At 37.5% G+C, this 13,256-nt stretch overlaps 1 long non-coding RNA gene across 1 annotated transcript; it reads left to right on the forward strand.

Annotated features, from left to right (window-relative positions):
• Positions 1–408: 408 nt before the first annotated feature.
• On the forward strand, positions 409–12,987 carry LOC142872370 (uncharacterized). Its single transcript, XR_012920593.1, has 3 exons — positions 409–2,281; positions 9,811–9,983; positions 12,576–12,987. It is a non-coding gene; the product is annotated as an uncharacterized LOC142872370 (long non-coding RNA).
• Positions 12,988–13,256: the final 269 nt, after the last annotated feature.

The raw sequence follows: 13,256 nt of genomic DNA on the forward strand, positions 1-13,256 counted from the left end.
TACATAGCTGCTTGTTGAATCATCTCTAGTCTTAATTAGCATATATTAGTGAGAATTTTAACTCTTACTGACCTTAATTCATAATGAAAACAAGATAATGAGTAAATAATTTTTAACTATCAGTCATATACTAATAATTTATGAATACATATTTTATAAGTTTTAGAAACATAGGCTTTCTAATGGAACAATTTTTCAATGTGGAACAGGACCTATTTACTAACAGTTCTAGATATCTTTTGTTTCTAAGAAGCCAAAAGTATATATAAGCTTAAACTCATATTTAGTAATTGCTGTCTTAGCATTATATCTTATGTGGAAATGATCTAGGTATTCAGTGAGTATTTATCATTTAATTTAGCTTAGCAAGACTCTAGGTATAGATACCAAAAAGATTTAAGAAATCCTTTTAAGTAAATATATGATAAAATATAACTATTATTAAAAGTTAATTTATAAACTTTTATCCCATATATATCCATTTAATTTATTCATTCCTAACATTTATATTTGGAAAATTTCATGAGACATTAGATAAATCTAGCCATCATCTAAGTTAAATTTTCTATCAACCATTTTTACATTAAATGGAAGACCAAGTCTTATAGGGGCCAGTTTGAGATGATCTTGTTTTCCAAAAGGCCAATGAAGTTTTACATTATCTTTGGCAAAAATCATTTTAACAAGAGGAAAACCATAGGGAGTACACACAGTTTGCAGGGTTTTAAGAAGAGAAAAATTCAATCAACCAAGGTGCTTTTATAGAGAGAGGGATGACTCAAAACAAAAAAATACATATATATACATATATAAACTAAATATCAGCTTTTAATTAAGTCAACTTTTGACTATAGAGCTCTTAAATCTTTGTGTCAGGTTTCAGTCAGGTAAATAGCAAACATACCTGTTCCTTGCCTTTTTCTTTCTGAAATTTACACCAAGAAAGAGTTTTGTAGGTGGGGCATTTGTTTAATAGAGGTCTAGGGTAATCATTATTTAAAGCTGTAAAGAAAAATAAATATCTCAGGATCACCTCCCCAACTCTTTATGTAAAAGAGAAGATAAAGGCCTCAGGCAATTGTGAAGGACTGACTCCACAGGTCATGGCCATTATTCATTCATTAAGGAAATTCCTCGCTGGCCTCCCATAAGCAAGGACTTGCCAGTTGTAACTTTAGGTCTGCAGGCTACTTCTAGCTCCTAAAAGTAAAGTCTGTTCAATTCCACAATAATAATGAATTACAAGTTCATTCTCACAGGTGCAGAACAGAGACAATACAGGCCATTCTTCTGCCTCCTCAGAGACATCTACATAATTGATGCTTCTTTCACTCTCTTTTTCTCTTCTAACCTTTGTCTTATCTTATGTAAAAGACATATTTTCCTGGGTCTTACCAGAATGTAACCATTTTGTTTCAACTACTCATCACCCCCCCCCTTTTTTTTTCTTTCTGTATGCTCTATTCCCCTTAAATACTGAAACTTCCAAATTGCCCTTCAGAAAAGCAGTCACAGATTTGCCTGTGGTTTGTGTTTTTCTCAGGCATGTTCTCAACTTTGGCTTAATAAACCTCCATTGATTGAGATTTTTGCCTCAACTAATTTTGGGTTGTCAAAATTGTTTGTATTTAAATTCTGCGTATGTGGTTTCATTTAGCTTAGGAGAGAAGGCTAACAAACAAAACAACAATGAAAAGTTTCAATCACATTCTAAATATAAACCAAAATTTTATTTTTTCTTCTAATCAATTTATTTATTGATATAGTTATTTCAGAATATTATGGAAGTGCAAACATTTTGGTTACATGAATTACTTTTGTACAGTTTGAGTCAAATAAGTGTGTCCACCACCCAGATAGTGTGCATTGTACCTGTTAGGTGTGAATTTACCTATCCCCTCCTCCCCTCTCCCACCTGCTTGATTTCCATTGGATTTTACTACCATACATACACATGAGTGTTGATCATTTAGTTCCAATTTAGTGAGTACAGGTGGTGTTTGTTTTTCCATTCTTGAAATACTTCACTTAGGAGAATAGTCTCTAGTTCCATCCAAGTTATTACAAAAAGTATTAGTTCACCATTATTTTTTATGGCTAATACTCTATGGTATACATATACCACATTTTATTAAACCGCTCATGTACTGATGACACTTGGTTTGTTTCCACATCTTTGCAATGAATTGTGCTGCTATAAACATTAAAGTAAATGTGTCTCTTATAAAATGTCTTTTTTCCTTTAGGTAAATACCCAGTAGTGGGATTGCTGGATGAAATGGTAGGTCTACTTTTGGTTCTTTGAGAAATCTCCATACTCCTTTTCATAAGGGTTGAACTAGTTTGCAGTCCCACCAACATACTATAAGTGTTCCTTTCTCTCCCCATTCACACCAGCATCTGTTGTTTGAAGACTTTTTGATAAAAGCCATTCTCACTGGAGTTAGGTGATATCTCATTGTGGTTTTAATTTGCATTTCCCTGATAATTAGAGACATTGAGCATTTTTTCATATGTTTATTGGCCATTAGTCTATCTATCTTCTTTTGAAAAGCTTTTGTTCATGTCTTTTGCCCACTTTTTAATGGGGTTTTTTTATGTTTTCTTGCTGATTTGCTTGAGTTCTTTGTAGAATCTGGTTATTAGCCCTTTATTGGATATATAGTGTGAGAATATTTTCTCCCATTCTGTAGTCTATTTGCTCTATTGATTGTTTCCTTGGCTGTGCAGAGGTTTTTTAATTTAATCAGGTCCCATTTATTTATTTTTATTGTTGCTGTGATTGCTTTTGGGATCTTCATAAATTCTTTGTCTAGTCCAATGTCTGGAACAGTTTTTCCCATCTCTTCTAGAATTCTTATAGTTTCACACTTTAGGTTTAAGACTGTTATTCATTGTGAATTAATTTTTGTGAGTGGTGAGAGATACAAATCCTGTTTCAGTCTTCTACAGGTGGCTATTCAATTTTCCCAGCACCATTATTTAATAGGGATTCTTTTCCTCATTGTATTATATGTTTTTGTCTGCTTTGTGAAAGATCAGATGGCAATATGAGGATGGTTTTATATCTGGGTTCTCTGTTCTGATCCATTGGTCTATGTCTATTCTTGTGCCAGTACCATGCTATTTTGATTGATGACTGATAAATTGATACCTCTCAATTTGTTCTTTTTGCTTAAGGTTGTTTTGGCTATTCAGGCTCTTTTCTGGTTCCATATGAAGCATAGAATTATTTTTTCTAAATCTGCAAAAAATGACATTGGTATTTTAATGTGGATTGCATTGATTCTGTAAATCAGTTTGTAAACCAAAATTTTAAATCAAAGGTATAGCTGAAGGAATGACTCAAACCAACACAAATAAATACCATCAGACCAAAATCAAGAAGCCCTTTGTGGCTTTAACTAGAAGGAGCAAATATTTGCAGCCTTTCCAAGATTCAGACCCCCTCCCAAGGACATCTTACAGAAAGCTTTGCTAGCTGTAAATAGGGTGCAACCCACATCTGTCAGGCCATATTTTCAGCTGACCATTTATATGCAAAAGCCCAAATGGAAAATTAAAAGAGATATTTGGTAAAATAGGGGGAAAAAAGCTGTGAAACATTCTTATAAATGTTGAGATAAAGGCTATCCACTGAGGAAAGGAATTTTGTGGTGGATTTAAAGAACTTTAACTCTGTTTCAAATCTGATCTCATCTGGAATGCTGCTTAGCTAATTCCTGGATGTTAACATTTCAAAACCATGGTAAGATTTACAACTCCAAGGGGCTGAGAAAGGCCAGAGTGCTTTTTGCAAATCCCGTGGCAAAGTCAAGCTGGCAGTTTGAGCTTTTAAAGGGTTTTCTCTGGGAGTTAGGGATCTAAAAATAGAACACTTTCAGCCTGTGTAGTGACAAGACAAAGAAAAGAACATTTTCAGGCTTCTAAAAGGTAGGAACATGCAGGAAGGTAAATCACGGGAAGAGTAAAGTCTGCTCCTTGATCCTCTGGTGCTGCTTTCTCTGAGCTGATGAGCAATTGTAAAGGGTCCTATCTTTAGGTGGGAAGGGCAGAGAGGAAGGCAGGATGACGTCCGTCTTTATAAATTTCTGTCCTGCCATCAGGCAAGCAGAGGGAAAGGCAGAGTGTCCCCCTGCATTATAACCTTCTTTAGCTCAACAGTCCTCAGTATTTTAGAGAGAAATATTTTGGTTTTCTTCACAGGCATTTCCCTAACTTAAAGGTGGGGTAAATTTGAACTCAGGCTTGCTCAGTTGTCATCATTAATCCATGGTCATTGTTATCATCGTTAATTTTTGCTCTTAGGCTTGGTGTAGGTCTACAGATTTTCTCATCAATTTGCTTTGGTGGAAGGCAGATTTTTGCCAGGCCACCCTTTTATGGAAAGTATAGTTCCTAAATACAAGGAGCATTGGTCCCAGATCTCAGGTTTTGTCTTTTCCTATTGTGAAACCCAAGGCCAAGTCTCTCATTCAATTTGTCTGTTTCTAAAACCAGTTTTTCCCAATTGTGCATGCAGTAAAATTATTTTAGGCATTTCAAAAGACCCTCATTTTGTTCATGGCTACTTATGGCCATCCTGGGTTATGTGGGCCCATTCTCCTAGATATTTACAAGAGGATGCCTCATAAGTGTTGTACATAAAACCAGCTAGCACTTCTAAGAGAGGTTATCCCTAAAAGAGAGCTCAGATTTTTAAGCTTTATTTCCCATAATTTAGGAACTTTTCCAAAGTGACGTATGCCAGAAATATGTCTTGGGCTGAAATGTGCTGCTTGTGAGCATCATTCCTCAAGGTGTCACCCACGAGTTGTGAATCTCTCTCTTATGCATCTCAGAATCTCTAATTACCTCAAGGTAGCAGCGTGATCAAGGTACTGTTTGATCAAACCTTATGTGTACCTACCAACCAAGCTCAAAGTCCCTGCAGGTGTTGTTCTTGCAGGGAGGCACTGTAAGACCACTGTAAGTCATGAGCAAACACCCTGACACCTCCATAAAGTCTCTAGTCACCTAGAGCACACACTGGGTTTAGAGGGAGCAAGTGTCTTTTAACTTCAGGGTGAGAGGACACACTCTTATGCACTCTCTACTTTGAAACTAACAGGAATTGGTCACAAATGAAAATTCAAGTCAAAATTACAAGTGATAGAAAGCAGCTGAAATTTCAAAATCATGCTATGTGATTTTAGGCCAAAAGAAACGAAACCACCAGTGCTAGACTGCCAATACCATAACCCAGCCCTCCTGCCATGAGGCAGAGGCAGAGAAGACAGTTCTCCGCAGAGTTCTTTGCCTGACCATGACCTAAAGGCAGGTTTTGTCGGTTTTTTTTTTTTTATTTTTGGTTTTTTTTTTGAGACAGAGTCTCGCTTTGTTGCCCAGGCTAGAGTGAGTGCCGTGGCGTCAGCCTAGCTCACAGCAACCTCAAACTCCTGGGCTCGAGTGATCCTTCTGCCTCAGCCTCCCGGGTAGCTGGGACTACAGGCATGCGCCACCATGCCCGGCTAATTTTTTATATATATATCAGTTGGCCAATTAATTTCTTTCTATTTATAGTAGAGACGGGGTCTCGCTCTTGCTCAGGCTGGTTTTGAACTCCTGACCTTGAGCAATCCGCCCGCCTCGGCCTCCCAAGAGCTAGGATTACAGGCGTGAGCCACAGCGCCCGGCCTTGTCGGTTTTTTTTTTTCTTTTTTCTTCCTGAAACCTGAATCTCCTGCTCATAGACAGAGATGGAAACCTCTGTTCTAGAAAGGGAAGGTTGGAAATAATAGCTCAAGCAAAGTCTAGATCTTAACCAAACAGTAGGGAGGTCCAAATCCAGGACTCACCCCTTACACTCAACGTGCTCTTGGACCCAGAAGAACACAAGGGGTTCTGGCTGGCCAGGCACTGAGTCCAGAAAGACTTGGCAAATGATCAGGGAAGGTAGGGTCACTCTGAATCCTGCTCACAGCACCAAAAATGTCAACCTAAAGGAAAAAGCTGAGCCACAAAATATAATTTTAAAGAGTGGACTTGCGCCAAGATGAGGACAGCTGCTCGGAAGACTCAAATGCAAATAACCTTGATATGAGCTCGGTTGGACCTTTGTTAATGAGCTGGCTTTTAAAGGTAATAAAGGTTCTTCTGGAAAGAGACTAAATAAATAAATAAATAAAAATAAAGGCAATAAAAGGAGATAAAGAGTGGGATGATACAGAGTTATTTGTTGGGAATTCTTGGCTTCAAGCCTAGGTCTGAGACTTCAAAGCCTATTATTGTTTTCTGTTTTACTACACCAGTGGTTCTCAACCCTGGGCATACATTAGAATAAAATGGGGAAATCTAAACAAAGACTTAGCCCTGGAAAGTCTAATTCAATTGGTCTGGGACAGAGACCAGGTAATTTTAATATGCCGTTTGGTTTGAGACCACTGCTCTCAAAAATTAAAATGAATAGGAAGTACAGTTTTATTTACCCTGATAACTTGGTGGGAAAATGCCACTTGTAGACAATTTTTAAAGTGATTATATTTTCCTAGAAAGTACAGAAGACCATAGAGGAAGGAACACAAGAGTAAGATAAACCTAACTTGGAACCTCAGCTTTGACACTTATGGAATGGCCCTTGACAAGTTACTTAACATTCTGTAAGATATTGATTATGGAAGAAGTAAAAGGTGTTCTTGAAAAAGAGGAGTGAATGAGCCTCTGGTGGCCTCCTGTTGGGGAGTCAGTATGCATACAATGCACTGAAAAGACCTTGAGAAAATTCTTCTAGTTCTCCTAGTCAACCTTTCTCTAAAGCCCATTTCTGCCTCCTGCTCTGTCTGTGGAACATTCCCAGGCTATCAGCAGCCTTCCTCATTACAGCTACTCAGAGGTTACTTTATTGCCAGGCCACATGGAATTATTGGGAAGTGACCAGGAAAGGACTATTTCCTTCTAGCCATAGGTGCCAGGGCAGGACATATATACTTGGGTGGGAGGGAAAGGAGAAGGATATTTTAATGTCTTGTATTAGACATGAAATATATTTTACCATAGAGAAAATGTCTGGAGGGTAATTTGGTTTCTTGGTTATTCAATTAAAGCCTATTCACAGTTTTGCCAGAAATTTACAATACTTTATATACAATAGCAGGGTATTTCAGTAACCTTTGGGGTTAAATAGGCTTTGAGGAATTAGTATGAAAGCTTAATTATCATTTATAATCTTGTTTCTACGAGAAATATGAGATCAATACTTGGGACTCCAAGAAATAGTTTCTCTGATCTCTAATACAGCTTAACAAATATAGAATGAGGCAACTCAAAGAAGCCTGTTTACTCTCTAGAGTTTAGTAAAACTCTTTTAGCTACTGATTGATAAGATCCCAGCATATTTGAGTTCGTAGGCCATTTCTTTCCTTGCTGTTCTCCTTCCTCCCGAGCAATCTACCACATAGTCTGAGCACATTGCAAACACTAACACATATGTAGATTAGTGTTAAAATCAGTTATAACCTCACTGTCAATGGAAAATAGGACCCTGGTAGTCCGTACTATGCAGTGACAGAACATTCCTTAAATTAATCACCCATTATTACTGGTAATCAGGTGCCTTTCAACAGCAAGGCTTTAGAAGATGAAGTGGCTATTGCAGTCAAATATTATAGTAGAAATTATGAGCTGAGAGCTGTGGAGGTGGTTCTGATTGCACTAGAAAACTTACAGAAAGAAAATGACAAACTTGGGGGTTTATATATTTAGCTCAAGGAGATTCAGAAAGTTTCCTGACTACCTATTTAATAAAAGAATGTCTTAGTTCTAGTACCATGGGGTTGAAATATCCACAAAACAAACCTAAGTTTGCTTCTGCAGCTTTGTGCATTACAGTGCAGCCTTTCTGTACATTCACTGGGAGAGTGGGATCCTGAGAATTTGGATAGGTTCTTATGAATCAAACTACCTTGAACTATTAATAATATATCTCACTGAGTTGTAGTTATAGAAGCAATCCTCCTCCTCCTCCTGTATCTGATAATCTTTGTCTCTCTTTGCCTAATAACCTGTAATAATTTCACCTGAGGCAGTTGATTGGTAGGAGGATGATGAATCTCTTCAAGGTTAATCCACACTACTTCTCATTGCTTCCAGACCTAGACCTATTACATAATTAGATTCAAATCCTGGAAGACTTCAGGAAAGAAGGCGAAACAAGAAAAATTGGAAAATATGCATGATGATTACAGTCCTAACTTCTGCACTGCTTATGAGGCTATAGTTGGTATTTATAGCTCCCTCTTCCACCCCTCTTCTTGTGCTCCCTTTGCCCAGCTAACACTTTAGCTAGTTGTGATTATTTATTAGTCACAGTGACTTAAACTTTCATTCCTGAAATATCTGAACCATCAGTGGTTCTTGCTTCACTTGGTTTGCTCCAATCTTCTAGTAACTTTTACCATGAATATGGAAGTAATGAGTTGCCCAGAGAATTCCTTAGTTTCCAGACATAATCCTCCCTCTGCTCTATAGTCCCAACACTTTTTCCCTCTTTATAATCAAGATTAATTGCCCTTCTAGCCAATACAGTAATCCCTTTCTTTGCTTGTTGGTTCAGTGGCATGAAGGCCACCAAAGTGCATGATGTGGCAATCTCAGCTTCCATTCAAAGTCACCCTTCTGGTGTTTCCTAGAGGAAGTATTCCTCCCATGGAAACTGGGAGCCCGATATCGTTGGGTTGCAGACAAAAGTTGTGTGAGTAAGTCATTAGGAATAATAATGAAGGCGCCATCACTAGTTCTACACTTTGGCTCTTGGCTCTAAGTATTCTGGCTATGGAAGAAAATAGCATTATATATTAGTTGCTGGCTCGGAGAATATACTATAACTTGTGGGACAGACCCACAAGTGGCAACATAAGTAAGTTATCAATATCAAGCCAGCTTCTTCCTATGGGCATGAAATCATTTCTTCAATTCTGATTCTTTAAACGAAGGTTCTTAGAAACAGTATTTCATGAAATTCCAAGACAATGAACAAAGCAATCTGTAAGTCCATGGATTGTGGTGCTAGGCAAAAAAAGTAAATCCATATCCAGATTGTCTTTTCTTTCATGATTATATAAGTCCACTGTAATCCACCTGCCATTGGGTAGCTGGCAGGTCCTGGAATAGTGCTCTTTTAGGAACTCAGTGTTGGTTTCTGATGTTGGTAAAGATGGGCACTCATCAGTGATAGTAGCCAGACTAGCCTTGGTGAAGGGAAGCCTGTGTTCTTAAGCCCACATATAATCAACATCTCTGTTGCCAGAGCCACTGCGTTTGTGAGCCCATTGTACAAGGACCATGGTGGCTAGGGAAGGCAGCTAACTGACATCCACAGGATTAGGCATATTGTTTACTTGATTTTTGAGGAGTCTCTTTTACAGTGGATGACTTAGAGTAAGCATTCATTTAGGACACAAATACCCTCACTCTGCCCACTGTGAGAGGCTCATCCAAAAACTCTTCCTCAGACCTTCCTTTACCCAATCTTCCAATTCTGTTTTTTAAGACCCTGACTCCTCAGCCAAATAGCCACTTGCCCATGAGTCAATGTAGATCTCTACTTCTGTCTGTCTGTCTGCCAGGCAAAGTGGACGGTCAGGTTTTGATACATCATGAAGCCATCCAACCTAAGGTCTTGCTGCCTTCCTCAGGGACGGCCTCAGAGTAGGCTCTACCGTGTTCCCATTGGTCATGAAGCCAATAAATCTCTGTAATCTTCCTAATCAGAATGAAACAAACTTCTTATCTTGTTCTCTTTACTTAAAGCCCTCCTCTCCTTCTCTTCTCCAGGGCTCCTACCACAATCTTTTCTGGAAAAGATAAGAAGACTTTTTAAACCACAGATAACTTGTTTTCCCCATGCAAAAAATTCCAGAAACAAACAAACAGAAAGAGAATCTGGCAGCCTGCTTGAATGGCTGGAGAGGAAAAAATTGCAGAGATCTTCACCAAAATACCGTGAAGTAAGTATAGCTGATATTATTATACTTATTTTAAAGACAGAACTGAAATGTGGAAGGAGTAAAGTGGCTTTGCAAAAGCTTCCATAAGTACCTAAGAATATAAGCAGGAACCAGGATTTTGCCTTCGAGTACAGTGACAGGAGAATAAGTGCCCAAATCCCATGGTCATGATTTATGGAGTGGAGAAGAAGAAATGTTGATTGGTGGGAGGAACGTGCAGAATCAGGGAGCATTTAGGAATGGGTGATCCCAGAGCACTGAGTAGAGGATAAAAATCAGAGTCAGCCTTTCCAGAAAATCCCAGCATAAGAACCATTACTATTTCCTTTATGTTCTTTTTCTTAGCATATTATCAATAGGTTTTACAGGCAAATTATGAGAAAGGGCATTAAAACATATTCAAGTCCAAAGAACTATGTCAAAAAGATTAACATAGCAGAGATGGGGAACATAGGTAATCTAGCGAAGAACAGAACAACTTAACGTTCCAAAAATAAATTTGAGTCCGATGCAAATTTGTATAAACTCATAACAGCCAAAGAAAAAAGAAGTATCATGTTTATATCAATCAGAAATTCTCTTTCAGCAAAATTGAGTCCCAGTTAACCAGATCAAGTGAATATTTTTAAATCAGTGTAAATTCCTGAAATTTTGCTTGGCCTTCAAATTCTGTGTGTTATAGATACTTTTATTTGTTGTGACATAAAGCTCCACTGGCATAAACAGGCCCAAGAATTAAGCAGGTATCTTTATATTCTGGCAATCCCAACTGTGTGACCTAAAGCAAGTCACCTTGTGACCTCTCCAAGCCAAAGGCCTGTTTCGTCAATTATAAAATAAAGAGGTAATGCTAAGTGTTCTCTAAGGCTTCCCCCAACTCTCAAAGTCAATTATTCTGTGAAAATTTTTGTTTTCCTCACACAAGCCCTTATTTAGGTTTTTATTTGAAAAATAAGATAGGCTCCAGCAGGGGTCACTATAGTCCTAGCAAGCCCTAAGTCTGAGTCTCTTTTATGTTGTAGTTGCTTTTTCTTTGTTTTGGTTTTCTGTTTGAGACTACATAGACTCTCTCTGTACCCCGATGTTATCTGAATTGATCTTCAAATTTGGGCAAATTTAATCTCATTCTTCCTTTTCCTTCTTATACACACCTGCCTGCCCATTCGAGAGAGATTGACAGTGCCCCTCTCAGTGGCGCCACTAGTGCTGCTGCCACCAAATCCAGTATTACTATGTGACAGTCCCAGTCTAGGCAGGTAACTGGCTTTCTTTCCAGTTGTTAACAAGAGAGGAGAGCCTTCTATAGCCTTCTTCCACAGTGAATCAGGAATGGCCTGGTGACAACTATGGTGAACATGATGGTGTATGATTTCTGAGACTGGGTCATAAATGGCATTGCGGCTTCTGCCTTGGTTAATTGGATTGTCCACTGTCAGGAGATGCAGCTGCTATCCCTCAAGCAGTGCTGCAGAGTGGCCTCCTGTCGATAGCCAGCACCACCTCCCCAGGCACACCAGTGAGCCACCTTAGGAGCAGACTCTTCCCCAGCGCATTGAGTCCTCTCTCCTCTCTGGACTCGTGCAGAGCAGCCTTCTTTTCTCTACTTATATATAACCTCAGGCAGACGTGGTGGTGCATTCTATAGTCCCAGCCACTTGGGGGGCTGAGGTGGGAAGATCACTTGAGCCCAGGAGTTCAAGACCAGCCTGGGAAATATAGTGAGACCCCATCTCTAAAAAAAACTTAAAAATGAAAAAAAAAAAAAAAATATATATATATATATATATATATATATAGTCTCAAACAACTACTTCAGTCCTGATTTTATATAACCATACTTATTTAACTGCCACAGCTAACTGGTCGAGTTTGAGTTCTAGCTTGGGTAAGGTACATACCACTTGTCCACTCTTCTGTGGCTAGAGCTGGAGGTACATAGTACAGATGAGGCTGTGATGCAGAGGTAGAAGGTAGCTCCCAAATAGTTCTGCAAATAGTTTCTACCAGTGTTCCACCCTACTTCCCCCCACCTCTAGTACTTCTCCTGTCATAGTACTAATACTTAGCACACTATAATCTAAATGCTTGCTTATTTTTTCATATCTACTCTATTCTATAGGCTCATGAAAGACAGAGACTCTGGCTTATTACAGATATATCCCTAGCATATAGCACACTACCTGGCACATAGTAGGTTGTAAAAAATATTTTTATGTAATAAATGAATAGTCTGATTTTGAATGTGTGACCCTTATAAAAATACTTTGGTATTTTTACTGTACACTTGCTAACACATAGAAGAACCATAGAAGAACCACCCACACAATTTGAGAACTGAATTTCAGTGTTTACCAGTCAACACTTTGCTTAATATTAATATTTCCAAGAATAGGAAATGCCTATAGAAGTTCAATGATATATTACCTTAAAAAGAAGTCTTTTAATGCCAAGAAAATCATATAACTTGTCAGTGGCACATGTCTACATTCAGAGACCAAAACAGTAATTCATTTTAAGCTTAATTCTAAAAGACTGAAAAAATATCATTACCAAAATTTCCAGTTTGATGTCTTGTATATGAATCCATTTCAGAAAATCTGTTATCTCACAAGAGTTCTAACACTGTGATATCTGATACCAATTCAAAGGAATTTATTCACGCTGTACTGAAATGTTAAAGGAGTCAACTACTTATAAAGGTAAGATATTGTTTCTTCTGTTCTTAAAGTAAAAGATAATTTATTTTATCAAGTTATTAGTTTATCCTCTTTTATGTAAAAAAATTAAAATACAAGTGGCTCAAATGGAATCATTTTAATAATTAAAGAGGCCATGTAATTTACTTTAGTGATTACAAAAGCCTAATTGTTCATGTAAATTGTGTCTCTTTACAGAGGCCAAACTTTGGATCTTGAATTTGTACTAGAATATCCCTGTGATCTCTTTCAGCTATGAAATTTCATGATTCTAATTATAAACACATAAACTATACATATGCTTAAAATTCTGGGTTTCTAAAATAGTTTTTAATACTTGAAAGAGTATAATTACAAAGTAATATATATTCATCATAGAAAAATTATAAAATATAGAAAACACAAAGACAGAAACTAAAAGTCACCCAAAATTTCTTTATTCAGGAATAAGTATTGATAATATTTTGGTTTATCTACTCAGTAAATAAACTAAAATTGACTATATTTTCCACAGTAATTAAATATTTTACATACTTTATTATTTAATGACCATGTGGTATTATGTCATATTAATATT

The sequence above is a fragment of the Microcebus murinus genome, chromosome 8, assembly GCF_040939455.1.
Source record: "Microcebus murinus isolate Inina chromosome 8, M.murinus_Inina_mat1.0, whole genome shotgun sequence".
Lineage (NCBI taxonomy): Eukaryota > Metazoa > Chordata > Mammalia > Primates > Cheirogaleidae > Microcebus > Microcebus murinus.